Consider the following 15106-nt stretch of genomic DNA (forward strand, 5'->3'; position numbering starts at 1 on the left):
AACCTGCTCATCGATAGATGTGTCTGCAAAGATGCAGCATTCTACCAGCGTGACCTATCGATGGCCTGGATTGATTATCGGAAAGCTTTCGATTCTACATCTGGCAAAAATCGTGTGACAAATAATAAGGTCACGTTTCAGAGAGGTGTCTTTTAACGCGACACCATGAGCCCACTCCTCTTTTGCCTTACATTATTTGCCACTGTCTCTAGCACTGCGCCATTCCGACGGGTACTTGTGCGGGTAACCTGCAAATCGGAAGTACAAGGTCAATCATGTATTTTACATGGACGATCTTAAGATCTATGCTAAAAACAGAGAGCAACTGCATCTAGCTCTGGGGATTGTCGAACGATATACTAAGAAAATTGGAATGGAATTTGGTTTAAACAAATGCGCCAAGGTTTATTTGAAGCGAGGAAAACTTAATGGCATCCCTGAAGATCCTGAGCTCGTTGAGCTACAGCTGCTCGTCTACAGCTCGTCTACAGCTGCTTTGAAAGTTTGTTCGTTGTAAAAGTGATTTATTTTGTCATCTTTCTCGATTGAGGAGTCCGACTACATCGAGGATACTGTTTTTAATTAATCTTTCGATCCCTTACCCAATACAAATATCCATACTATAGTGAACAAGTTAGTTCTTTGGTATCAGAAATATAGTATAAACCATCAGGTCATAGTAACAGGATACATATTTATGCGAATGAAAACTTAAATGCTAGAATTTTTCAATAAAATTTAGATTTGATAAAACACATAACTCTCAAGTGATCTTTCTTAAGCTTAGAAAATGTCTCGGCAACAGAGTTGGAGAAAGCGTTGGAGTTAACGAGAGTCAGAGCAAGTCAAAGCGACTCTTTGTAGTAGTTAGAGTTAAGCCGAGTCGCATAGAGCAGGATTGTCCAGAGAGGGGAGTTCGACATAATCACCACATGTTTGAGTTCTACCACCAGTCTCTTTACTCAGCTTCGGTGGTAGTCGGTTTCTGACATGGAAGGGAGGTGTCCAGTGCTGTAGATACGGAGTATATCGGAAGGCGTGTTACGGCAAATGAATTTGAAATAAAATGAAGTAATTTGGAGATTAAATCATTAATATATTATCAGTAAAAGAATAAATTAGTCTTACAAATAGGGAAAATGCATAATATTTTGTTTGAAGAGAGTTTAAAATTAATCTTTGATTAATTGCATAGCCCGCTTTTGTAAAAGAAACCTCAGCGAAATTTTCAACTTCACAAGTTTGTTGCAACAGAGAATTTTAAGACCTTTTTTATTGAACTATTTAATTTTTCTATAAATAAATAAAATAAAATAAAAGAGAAATAAAAAATAAATAAATAAAAGAAATAAAAGAGGCAATTACATTCTCTACACTATTTTACTGTATTGCAATAAATTCACATTCAATTTATGAACTTTTATAACTATCGAAGGGCACTGATTTCAAAGGACCCCGCACTAAATGTATGGGAAAATGGCTTTCGGTGGATTCAGCTGAAACTTTGTAATTTTTAAGGTTATAAGTGCCGGATGAAATATCCGTTAAAAAAATCCAAAAAATGGACTGTTTTAGCGCTATGCGGCGCTAAGCGCTCAAGATCAGTAAATAAAACGAATTACAACAGATTTTGTTACAAAAGCGATGTCAACATAGAAATCACGGTTCAAATCGTAGTCTGTCATATTTTCGCCTACACCGTTGACTCATATAACGCGCTTCTCAAAACGATCAAACGCTAAGCGCCCAAGATTTTAACTTGACTAATTAATCACTTCTTTAAAGGCAGAAATGGTACCCAAAGTAACATTAGTAACTAATGCGCACATACCGATAATAACATTCTACCCTTCGCAAGAGGGTTAAACGCTAAGCGCTCAAGATCAGCGAATTAAACCAATCCTAGTAACTTTAGCGACAAAAGCGATGTCACTATAAGAATCACGCATCAGAAAGTAGTCAGTAATATGTTCAGCCAAAACAATTAGTTATATCGCGCGCTTCTCGAAACGATCAAACGCTAAGCGCCCAAGATTTGAACTTGACTATGTAATTACTTTTTTAAAGATAGAAATGGTATCTGAAGTAACATTAGTAACTAGTGCAAACATAGATAATAACAGTGTACCCTTCACCAGAGGGCCGAAGGCTATGAGCCCATGATCAACGAATAGAATCAATCGTAGTAGCTTTTGCGACACAAGTGATGTCTGTATACGAAATACGCATCAAGAAGTGGTCAGTAACATGTTTAGCCAAACCAATGACAATATGAGTCAACACCGTTGACTCATATAGCGCGCTTCTCAGAACGGGCAAACGCTAAGCGCAGAAGATTTGAACTTGACTAAGAAATCACTTTTTCAAAGGCCTTTCACAAAAGAAATGACGAAGGGTACACTGTTATTATCGGAATGTGCGCACTAGTTACTAATGTTACTTTGGGTACCATTTCTGCCTTGAAAGAAGTGATTAATTAGTCAAGTTAAAATCTTGGTCGCTTAGCATTTGATCGTTTTGAGAAGCACGCTACATGAGTCAACGGTGTAGGCGAAAATATGACATACCACGATCTGAACCGTGATTTCTATGTTGCCATCGCTTTTGTAACTAAATGTATTGTAATTCGTACTATTCACTGATCATGAGCGCTTAGCTTTCGGCACTCTTGAGAACAGTACAATGTAATTATCGGAATGTACGCACTAGTTACTAATGTTAGTTTGGGTACCATTTCTGCCTTTAAAGAAGTGATTAATTAGTAAAGATAAAATCTTGGGCGCTTAACGTTTGATCGTTTTGAGAAGCGCTATATGAGTCAACGGTGTAGGCGAAAATATGACAGACCACGATGTGAACCGTGATTTCTATGTTGACATCGCTTTTGTAACAAAATCTGTTGTAGTTCGTTTTATTCACTGATCTTGAGCGCTTAGCGCCGCATAGCACTAAAACTGTCCATTTTTTTGGATTTTTTTTTACGAATATTTCATCCGGCACTTATAACCTTAAAAATGAAAAAGTTTCAGCTAAATCCACCGAAAGCCATTTTCCCATACATTTAGTGCGGGGTCCTTTTTGAAAACATTACAACACACTTTACAAAGAAATTGTCAAAATTATTTGAACTCAGGATCTTGCAACACACCTATTTGAAGTTATGGCGCTTATACAGTTCCTTTATTTATTATTATGAAGTAAAATGTAATAATATAATAACTATTCATGTTTTGAAATTGTCGCAATATTAATAAAATCATATTCCTGTCGTAAAAAGATACCATTTTTCAAGCTCAGGATATCAGTAAAAATTTCTGTCTCGTTTAAGTTGCATTTTACAGCATTAAAATAAAAACATTGCATTTCAATTCAGTCGCCCTAGAGCACCTACGTCAAAACTTATCTGCGATACTGAATTCTGCCATGTACGTCACGTGTCATAGTCTAGGCGCCTAGGGGGTCCCCGCTACCTTTTTAATTTAGATGGACTGTGACAAATGTTTTTTATGTATTTTGATCTGCTGAACACAAATATCGAAGAGGGCCGTCCGTCCGAGTGGTCAAAAAAAGTTTTTTAAGTAAAAAATGTCAAACTTTCAAATAAATCGATTTTCGCCATCGAGCTTCAATTAGTTCCAATAGGATTGATATTTCCTAATTCTGCTTACAGATATCGAAAGTTCGAATTAAGATCTATAACCTACATTAACTCTCTACTCCAAAAAATTATGTTGCGCATGTTTTTTCCGGCTCCTAAAATCAGCGTTTGGCGGCTCGCGAGCCAGCTTTTTCGAATTGAATTACGCATCTATAAGTAGGCCACAGATCTTCCGCTACACACAGTAGCACTGGCTTGCGAGTTGCCAAACTCTGCTTTTCGGACCAATTGAAGTTCGAAAATGGCGAAAATCGCTTTTTTCGAAAGCTTGACATATTTTTTTAAAATACGGGTCTTACAAAAAAATCAGTAGAGTACTTTTCCTCTTAAAATTGCTAAAAAAATACGATGAAATTTTTTTCATACGCAAAAAATGCTTTTTTGATTGTTTAAAAAATTATTTGTGTATTACTTTTTTGATTACTCGGACGGAAAGCCATCCTTAATATTCGTGTTCAGCGGATCAAAATACATAAAAAACAATTGTCACAGTCCATCTAAATTAAAAGCGAGTGGAAGTTAGTAGTAGGCTTAAAGTCCGAAATCGCTTTTCATGCAGTTATGACGATTCTCAAAGCTCAAAAATGTTGTGTTCGAGTCGAACTCCCCTCTCTGGACAGGCATGGCCTAAAGTATCCGATCACTTGAGTCTGAACTCGAGAGCGAACAGCCCTTAAGTCGATGTAAAATCTTGAAATTGTACAGAGTATATATTACAAATAAGATAGCGAATTTCCATTCTGATATTCGTGATTTATAGATATATTATATTCAAAAAACGGGGGTGTACAGTGTGCAGCGGAATAAATGGTTTGTAAAAATTAACATGTTCTATGAAGTATAAAAAAAGAACAAAAGTCAACTAGTTTCTTCAAAAATTGAGTAAATTCCATGATATACGTGAATCGAATGAATTCCAATAATTCAATGAATAGAGTAAATTCTATAAATTCCGTAAATTCTGTGCATTCCATGAATTTCGAAAATTCGATGAATTACTTCAATTCCACGAATTCCATGAATTTCTCGAATTTAATGAATTCTTTGAATTCCTTAAATTCCATGAATTAACTCAATTCCTTAAATTCCATGACTTCCTTAAATTCAATAAATTCCTTGAATTCCATGAGTTACTTGAATTCCTGGAATTCCATGAATTCCACGAATTTCATGAATTCCGTGCATTTTATAAATTCCATGAAATTCATGAATTCCTTGAATGTCCTTAATTCCTTAAATTCTACGCATTTCATGAATTCCGTAGATTCCATAGATTTCATGAATTCCATGAATCCCATGAAATCCTTGAATTTCTTGTATTTCTTGAATGCCTTGAATTCCATGAATTTCTCGAATTCAATGAATTTCAGGAATTCCAATTGGAATTTCCTTTTTCCCGCCGCGCCACTCGACACCTTAAAAATTAAGTTTTATCTTCTCTTACACTTTCCACACAAACTCCTTAAAACCTTTTTCACCATTTGTTACCGAGCACGTTCTCAATACCGCCACAAACATGCAAGTCCTCACATTGTATTTGTATTTGGATTTTTATTTATTTAAGAAAAGTTCCTAGAGCTAAATAGCCCTCTAAAGAACAGGATGGCTCAAGGTCATTACAAATTCGTGCAAGCACTGATCGCCAAAGTACTTGATTAATCTTATAATTTAATACGATATAATCGTATATAAACTAAATTAAATAAATAAATAGAGTGAGTGATTTCAAGAGTTGCGTTAGGAATATCGTACAAACATTTGATAAAGAGATTCTTGAAGTGTACAGGGAAGATGCATTTCTAATATTATAGGCAAGTTTATTCCATAAACGGGCACCTCTTACTATTAAGGATCTTAGAAGCTCAGACGTTCTGCGATAAGGAATTATAAGGATTTTATATCTTTTACGAAGCTTCGACTGTGCTGGAAGCTCTTTGTCTACAAATTGGAAGACGTTAAATAGACATTCAGGAGCTTTGTTCGCCGGTTCAACGCACAGGCGTTTAACGCACGCTCGAGCATCAAAGAAAAAAAATTTTCATCATTGGAAGCAAACATTCCTCTTCTAGCTGGAGTTTTATTAAACTTGCTGTACAGAAGTATTTTAGGTAGTTTATTATGAATTCACAGTTAGAATCTCTAAAAGCAATTGAGATGACGAAACCAAATTGGCAGCTGTAGAGTGTAAATTGGTTTTATCACTTACTACTCTAATCTATGAGCCAGCACATAAAAAGATATGAATCAGTATTTTTGAAATTCCACAAGTGTTGGCTTTTATCTACATCCAGGACACCACCTCGTGGTGACGGCGGGCAACGGTTTTCTCCGGTAAAGTTCCTAGAAAAATGTATGCAATTCCGTCATAACAGACAAAAGTCAAGCCTCGGATGAATATGATGGCCATTTCTCTGGAGTTGATCCTGAAGAGGAAGACATGCAAGCAGTCAATGTGCCAGTAGAATCAGTTGATTCAAATCACTGTAAAAACTGCGAGAAATCTTTGTCGAAAAAAGAAAATATCAAATAGGTGATAATGAAGACAGACTTGAATTTTTTCGAGATCTGACCGGTATTGATACATCTACTATAAGTCTCGGGAGCTGCTATCTTTGTCCTGCATGCAATGAACGGTTTCGCCGAAAAAAGAAAAAAGAAGATAATAAATCATTGCGAAAAGATTTATCAAAACAATCCGATAGCATTACGTTAAATATTCCCCGTGCAGCTGCTACAGAAAAAAATGTGCTTTTGGTTGTACTTCTAGTCGTGACCGTATTTCTGCAGCTATTATAGCTAAAATAATGACGCAGCAACGATTTTGTAGACCTATAGGTTGGAGAGTATGCGACAAGCATAAACATGCTTTATTAAACAATCAGCTTCCACCAGCTGTAGTTTGTAACTATGACCAGCAACAAATTAAAGCCCTTAACGATAATTTAAGAGACGAATTACAAAGGCTTAAGGTACATCAGTTCATGGTAGTCGAACAACGGCGAATCAACTAATAGCTCGTGAACGAAAAAAATTGGAATGCGACTTCGTTCCTTATTTTTTAGGATTTGAGCATATAAATCTCCTGAAGATGCTTGAGAGAATACAAAGCTAGCCCGAAGAATTTTTGTAGATAAAGAATCAACATCTTTAATAACAATCTGGGATGGTACATACATATATATACAAAAGAGTCAGAATTATGCTTTTCAAAAGATGACGTTCTCTATGCAAAAAAACGGTCTCTGGTAAAACCTCTCATTTGTGTTACCTCCAACGGCTATATTGTAGACGTTTTTGGCCCTTACCCTGCTACTCAAAAGGACGCAACAATTATGGCTGAAATATTGCAAAAAGAAATACATGTGCGTCAGAAGTTTCAAACTGAGGCGTATTTCTTCTCGACAGGGGGTGTCGCGATGTTAAGGCAGACCTCGTGAAACAAGGTTTTATTGTGAAAATGCCTGAATCGATGCCTAACGGAGAAACTCAGCTTGATTGGTTCAGTGTTAATAAATCACGATTTGTAACGCGATTTCGCTTCGCTGTAGAAGATGTTGATGGTCATATGAATACGTGTTTTCGGTACTTTAACAATGTATTCCTGAATCGATACATCACACATTTAATGGTCGATTTCCGGATTGCTGCATCATTGTATAATACTTACCACCAGCATTTAACATCGGACGAGGGCAATGAACAATTAATAAATCAAATCATCATCAGAATGAATACTAGAAAAAACTGCCCTAACAAACTATGTGATATTGTCAAAGCCGAGAACTTGAATCGGCGATCTATGAACTTCGTTCGCCTTGATGCAACAAAATTGGAAGGATTTCCTAGACTTTCTGATCAAGATTTGTATATTTTGGCCCTTGGGAAATATCAAATAAAACAAGTAAGATCGTATTACGCTGAGTATGTTCATACTAACGCTGAATATATTATCGAATTTAGTAAAAACACCGATGGGCCCTTTTTGTCCAGATACAATATTAAAGTTACAGATTTATTGTTTCTTCGCAGTCGAATTCAGTCTCGACATAAAAATAATACACACTACTCTGCCTACGTTCTTGCAAAAAAAATGGGATGTAGGAATCTTGTATACCTGTACTTCAAAAACGCGTGTTTTCTTACATTAGAAGGCTGTAGCTCACTACTGACACGTTTTAGAAAATAGGTCCTATAGAAAAATTTTCTTGTTTTAAGGAGAAGAATATGCCTGTATATATATTAAAGCTGCACGTGGGTGGCCCAAAAACGTTATTGTTCTTTTAATCGTCGGTAAAATCATCATATGTGATCGTCCGCAAAGAAAGGGACCTAATGCGTCAAAGCTAAATTTTACAGGACATGCGATTGTAAAAGATTCCACAAGTCAGCATTTGAGTTGTGACGATGCGCTTACGAAAAGTACCCCTCCGCTCACCACTACACGTCTAGATGACCTGTCCATGAGATCTGCTCGCATCGGACCGCTTTGGATATACCCAGTAGTAGTCAATAGTAGGAATGGTTTTTGCAGGCGTTTCGTGTTGTCTCCGCGTACGCTTATTATGCCAATGTTCGTAGCTTAATAACAAGAAAATAATGAGCTTAGACAAATTTTGATTTTTTGAAATAAAAGAATAACTTAGAAACTATCGATTAGCGTAAGAAAGATAAGGGGCGGAAACGATGCTAGAGTCTCAAACGACGTAAATGAAGTTGGTCCAACTACAATTGCCTCAGCCTTGCCTGGATTAAGAGTGAATCCATTCTTCCAGGCCCAAAAGATAACGCGATCGATATCCTCCTGGACTAGAACAAGTTATCTACTTAGTGCATAAATTGGTCTTGATAAGTAAATTTTGAAATTGCCAGCACGTTTGTCGTAGCTATAATGTTGAAATTCACGTCCAAGGTCAGATGTGGACAAATTAAAGAGAAGGGTTGCCAGAATGGGGTCCTAAGAAACACCATACTTGACATTCCAACATTCAGAAAGCCCATCACTACTATTAATAATTCTGTGGGACCGATTATTAAAGTAGCACTTAAACCATTTGATCAAAAAATTGAAACTTTGAGAGATTTCAACTGTTGTAGGAGTAACTCATGATTAACCATATCAAAAGCCTTAAAAAATGATAAATAAAATAAAATCGTGATATCTCTATTATACATTGCTAATTTAAAATCCTAGGTTACTGTAAGAGAAGCAGTAAGAGTGCTATGTTTCGTCCAAAAACCTGATTGCATGGGGTCAGCGGCCTTAGATATTTCAAATTTTATAGTTGCAGATGAACAATTTTTTCAAGTGGTTAATACAGTGCACATAAAATAGAAATAGGTTGGAAGTCTTTCGGGAAAATAGGTTTAAAAATATTGGGAACGGAGAAAATAACAGCCTTTTTCCAAATAGAAGGGAAAATACCAACCTGTGGGGAAGCATAATGAATATGTAAGAGAATAGGGAATATTATTGGAAGGGCAAGTTTAATCATTTTGATTGTTATATCAGCAGGTCAAATGTCATTCGTGGAAGATAATGATGATAAGTTTGGAACTAGGAATTTAAAAGAATTATTGTAAGAAAATAAACGATTTTTTAAATATCGCTATGCTGTGATTTTTCGTGTCAAATTTCAAATCGAAAGTCCAAACTTCAAAATGAACTATGGCGAATTCTATATGGTAGACCTAACTTATAAAAATTAAACAGATTTAATTAGAAAGTGCTACTTGGGAGGTTTGTCATGTCGTTTATTTCAAATCTGAGGCCTAAACAATAAAATTTTAAATGGCCGATCCAAGGCGTACAAATATCAATAATGCGAAAGAGAGAAATTAGCATTTCCGGATTTTATCTGCAAAAAGTATTTCTTTATTTTGTAGGAAATTGTATACACATATTTTTTTTAGTTAAAAACTGCCTGATCTTTGGCTGATTTTCATTGTTTTCGTAGCTTCAGTGAACAGCGCGTCACCTAGATACGTGATTTTTTATAAGGATTATCAGCCGAAAATATGTAAGAAACAATAAATTACGATTATACTAATAAATGGATTAAAAAGTGTCCGCATGATATTTATCTCCATTAATATATTTGACAAGAAAAATTAATCTTCAGAGAAGCACTAAAATCTATTATTTGACATTTTTACAATAAGAAAAGAATTCGACAAAAATATTCTAACACACGGCAGTGTGGTCGCCAGCCAGGCTCTTCAACACTGCAACGGCGGTGCTTGATGGATGTGCACGCACGCGAACCAGTGTACGTTCAGCAACCATGTCTAACATTATTTACAAACGCTCATAATTCTTACAAAAGGTCACTTAAAAAAATCCGGGACACCTGTCTAATTATTGCTCACATACTATCGATTGATGATAGTCTAATCAAGAATTGTAGTTTTGACCCGCGATCCATAAGGAAGGGCGCCCCGATTCCGTGCGTGGCGCGAAGGAGACAGCTAGCCTGGTGGCTAATTGCAACTACAGTTAAAACACACATACATAACAGGACAGGTCAGTTTATTTCCTTTCTTCCTCCATTTCGCGATACATCTGTCGTCTGCTACCCGCTGATTTCTCTCTTACGAAATTTTCATATTTGTCGTGAAAATAATGACTTCCTCAAGAAAAGGTTGGATTTTTCAAACTTTTATTGATCTGAGGATCGCGCAAAACCCCGGATATTTGACAAGTTTTCCGTCTTTCGTTCGCAAATTCTTGTGAAAAAATATATATTGAGCCAGTGTCATACCTACCACAAAAATTTTAAGTCGAATTTAACCAACACGTTTAATATCAGACTCTAGTTTATTTATTAGTCTCATGGCAGGGGTAACTTCACATTTTCTTATTATATTAATTTCTATTTCATATTCTGCAAAATATCTTTAGTCTCTGGAACAAGTTAAAGTATGTTTTCAGTTTACTTCGTAAATGTAGATTACAAAATCCGTAACATTGATATATTTACCTCTAGTTGAATCATGCAAGATCTATGAATAATTACTAAGGCAATCGAGAGCATAAGAGTAATAATCAGTTTTAACTAGAATGGAAGCTTATAATGTGTCCCCTAAGGGTTTACATTTTTCTTGCACCTTCTTCTTTATTCCTTTACACGCCCCCCACACATTTACTGGGTGGTGGAAGGGGGACCTACAGTTTAAGGTGGGTTCCAAACCACCAAAAGCAACAGTTTTAAGTACTTAGAGAAAACCTTTTTCTCTAGAGGTACTGGTCCCACGACTCTCTGGAGATGAACAACTCCCTTGCTAGGCTACTGTTCACCGCATGGGCCACCGAGGCTCTTCCCGAATGCGAGGCAGGAATCGAACACGCAAGCCGACGGAGTGGGCCAAAGCCTGCGCTTTAGCCCCCCACGACTATCGTCCCACTGAGTAATAATCAGTTCTACCACTTAAAAGTCTTGAAACTAGTCAACGTATTAATACCGATAAATCTATCATCTTAGCTATCTACATAAAAAACAATAATGTCAATCACAAAGAATTTTGAAATCTAATTAAAGAATGAAAGTATCAGTTTAATCTACCGACGTAACTATTTCCGCATAAAAATGACCATTTTTCTACAAAGGGGTATTCGTGGAGTCGGCAGAGGACTATTCAAGACTTCAAACATATAAAGGCAGAATTATAATATATATCATAGGTAGATATCCTTGTGATAATATTCCGCTAAGAATCTTTTCATTTCAGGAAAATATCTACAAACAAACAGGACTTTAAAATGTAGGTTAGAGAGAAAAATGATAAGTATTATGAAATTTAATTATTATGAAAAAATTTTTATTAAGGATATTTTTTTGTGTTTAAATAAATTTAAAATATCGAAAAATTCCCCAAAATATCTTTCGGATACGTCAAATTATAAATTTAAATATTTTTATAGAACTTCCCACGAGGCAAAACATTGGAGAACGTCCTGACGACATCTTTACGATGTTGCAATGTCGACGTATGTCCATATCGACTTATCGTAAGCTGATCTTTAAATATCTCTCACATATTTTAATGAGAGAGAGAGAGAGAGATAATATTTAGTTACTTGGAACTCAGTGCACGTGCTCTTAATGTGTTTCAATATGTTATTCTATGAACTTTGATAACAAAATTTTTGTTTATTTTGTTTATTTAACCCATAAAGGTCCCCTTACTTTGGTATAACGTTGAGGTCCTCATGGGGTCGTTGAAGATCCCAGCCGTAATCTTTTATTGCGTAGAAGATTTTTAATATTTTAGCGTGAAATTCTCTTGGACATTCCCTTAAGTGTCTTGTTATAAGATAATTTTACATGTTAAATGATTTTACTTTTATTTTAAGACATTGGAAAAAAATAAGAAACTTAAGAAGAATGACCTTCGTAAATTTCAATATAAAGTGTCAGGGCACTAATGACCCCATGGGGACTCTAGAACACACTTGTAACAGGGTTCTAGAAGTTCGATATAATGCTATCACGGCACAGTTCTAGAACAAACATAAAACAAATATTATAGAACGTCTGTGATCAGTTTTTTCTAGAGCAATTCCATAGCAACTGTTACAGAACAGTGCTGTCACATAGTTCGAGAACAATTCTGTCACAATTTTGACACTGTGTTCTAAAACACTGTTACCTTTTTGTTCTAGAACAGTTCTGTCACCATGTTGTAACAACTGTTATAGAACACAGTTCCTTTTTCGATCTGGAGCAGTTACAAAACGTGTTTGCTGGGAAGAAGCGTTCCTATTGGTAAATTATTTAGGTTACAGATTAGTGTAGCACGTGTTCAAATACAACCAATAGAATTCTGTTTCTCCTGTACATTATACAAGAAACAGAATTCTATTAGTTGTCCTGCAATCCGTAGTCGGCTCATATATACCCATGTGATAGCGCCCTGAGTCTCACAAAGTTAACTGCTTATTTCGAGATATGTATTTAGACCATTATGTATGATATGAGCGCAATGCCCAACATTTTTTTGCGATTTCCTGCCAGCTTCGATAGATTATTGCACTATAGGAACTTACTGTCGATGCAAAATCATAGTTTATCATATATCATTATCACCGAGTGAGGTAGTAGTTGGTACACTTTAGTGTACATACTATATTTTCCAATAGAATGTTATTGGATCAATATCAAACCTAATAAAGTTTGTAGCTAACAGATTCGATACGAAATTTAAAAAGCCTTACGATCGCGCTAGGATTTATTAATATATTCATTCTATTCTTTTTTAGAATTAAAAACAAAATTCCTAATATCGAAAAAATGTATCCTCATATTTTGATAAAATGTATATTAAAACAAAGCTTATTACTTCTAGTTTATGAATCTGTAGATATATAATAGTTATTTAAGGATAATCTGAAATATTAATTGAAATTAAAATATGATTCCAAAACTCGAAGAGTGTTCCTCATTCGTTTTTTATTTCATTCTGTTAGGTGCTGTATTCAGACTCCTTGAGCTTTCTTGTAATATGTATTTTTTTAAAGCTGAGAATGCGTGTTTTAAGATTTTCAGAATCTTAATTTTAAACTTACAAGAACTATAGTAAGTACAAATATTTCTGAAAATTGGTTACCATTGTCGCAAATTGCGTCAAAATAGGCTGATCATAATTGTAAGTCGGTATCCATGCAATATGGTGGCTTTTGGTTTTTCGCCTACAATAGGGTCATATATTAATTCAATTAACCGCAGATTTAAAAAATAGAAAAATATTCCTTGCAGGCAGTGCAATCCTATAAAATGAAATTTCCTATATGTATGCATAGATAAAAATAATGGTTAAAGTTTTATATACATATATATATATATATTGATTTCTCTAGAATCAAACCGAAGGGCCTATGACAAAGCCACCGAACGCGTCCTCGGGTTGCGGATAGAGGGTCCCTGTACCAAGGGTTTCTGCTGAATATGGTTAAAAAAATAAATAGGCAGTCGCGGACAATTGTCCAGGGGTGGTCCCGAAGGAATTAACGCCCAAGCGGAGGTGTGAAAACCGTGCCGAAAGCTGAATGGCACCTGGCTGAGGTGTCTAGAACGGTGACTCTGGGATATCAGGCGACCTCACAGAGTAAGCAGCCTTATCCTTGCATGCGAGGCTCTACAAGGATAGACGAACACCTTTCCCTAGCTTCTCGTGGGAACAACAATGACAACACCAAACATAGTTGTAGTAAGTGCGGTTCAAAACAACAGAACGCGCAGGGCTCCCGACAATGGGTCGGCCAACAATTCCGACCAATCTAGAGCTGGGGGAGCCAATGAAAATAGATTCAATGCAATGGATTGGCAGAATCTCGTGACCTTTGGTTGGACGGAGCGACAGAATCACGACTTGCTAGACTGCTACGATGCGAGTGTGGTCCGTGAACGGGGTTACATGGCACGGCTGCATGCTCTGTGGTGCGAGAAACACCCGGAGCTATCGCACTTTTCGCAGCAACGTCTGCGAAACCATGCTGAACTACTCCGTAAAAGGGGCTACGTAAGCAGAACGCCTACTCTACCACAGCTAGTACAAGCCGGCAACAAAGAAAGAGAGGCGACACGAACACCAACCGCGGGCAGGCATCCAATAGATGAAGAGCGATGCTTTACGACCCGGAGAAACATCAACACCAAGATTTCTCTCAAGCCTAAAGATACGGCTGAAATGGATGACGAACTTCGTGGAAATTTTTCCGGTGAAACCGACCTCTGGGTTATGAATTATTGTGTGTATAATGCAGCGAGAGCTTTGGCTCATGCAAACCGTAAAACAAAACCAACGGCTGATCATAAGACCAAAAGACGAATGCATCAACTTGCCATAAAGATAGGCTGGGCAAGACAGTACGCGTCCCGCTGTCAAAGCTGCTGACCATCAGGCAGCATATTGTTGAGAGAATTTGGATACTATCTGACGCTAAGAGAAGTCTCGAGCAGAGGGAGAGATGGGTCAGAGAAAATCAACAGTTTCTCTCTGACCCATCTCGACTCTTCCAAGACCCTCCAGTTACTGTCGAACACCCACCCCAACCAGAGGAGGTCGAAGTATTTTGGAGAGAAGTCTATGAAGTTCAGCATAGACTGGACGAAGACTCAGAAAATATAAATAGCTTCAAGGAGTTATATGTTTCCCTCATAACACCTGATAAAGAATGCTCACTCATCACTACCGAGGAGGTGAAAAAAGTATTAAGTGGGATGAAGAACTATTCCGCACCGGGACCAGATTGTATCAAAACCTTCTGGTGGAAGAAGTTTTCTTCAACCCATCAGCATTTGGCCCGTATTTTCACCTCATGTTTGAGGTGGGAAGAGCCGATTCCAGACTGGTTGGTGGAAGGGCAAACAATACTCCTGCCGAAAATAGGCAACTTAGCTGACCCGAAGAACTACAGGCCAATAACTTGTCTGAACACGCTTTATAAGATAT

The 15106-nt window shown here is 36.7% G+C and overlaps 1 protein-coding gene across 1 annotated transcript in view; it reads left to right on the forward strand.

Annotated features, from left to right (window-relative positions):
* LOC117178714 (inactive dipeptidyl peptidase 10) overlaps nt 1–15106 on the forward strand; it is a 1065008-nt gene that overhangs the window by 643094 nt on the left and 406808 nt on the right. The gene's annotated exons all lie outside the window — the stretch shown is intronic.

This window comes from Belonocnema kinseyi, chromosome 8 (assembly GCF_010883055.1).
Source record: "Belonocnema kinseyi isolate 2016_QV_RU_SX_M_011 chromosome 8, B_treatae_v1, whole genome shotgun sequence".
In the NCBI taxonomy this organism is placed as follows: Eukaryota; Metazoa; Arthropoda; class Insecta; order Hymenoptera; family Cynipidae; genus Belonocnema; species Belonocnema kinseyi.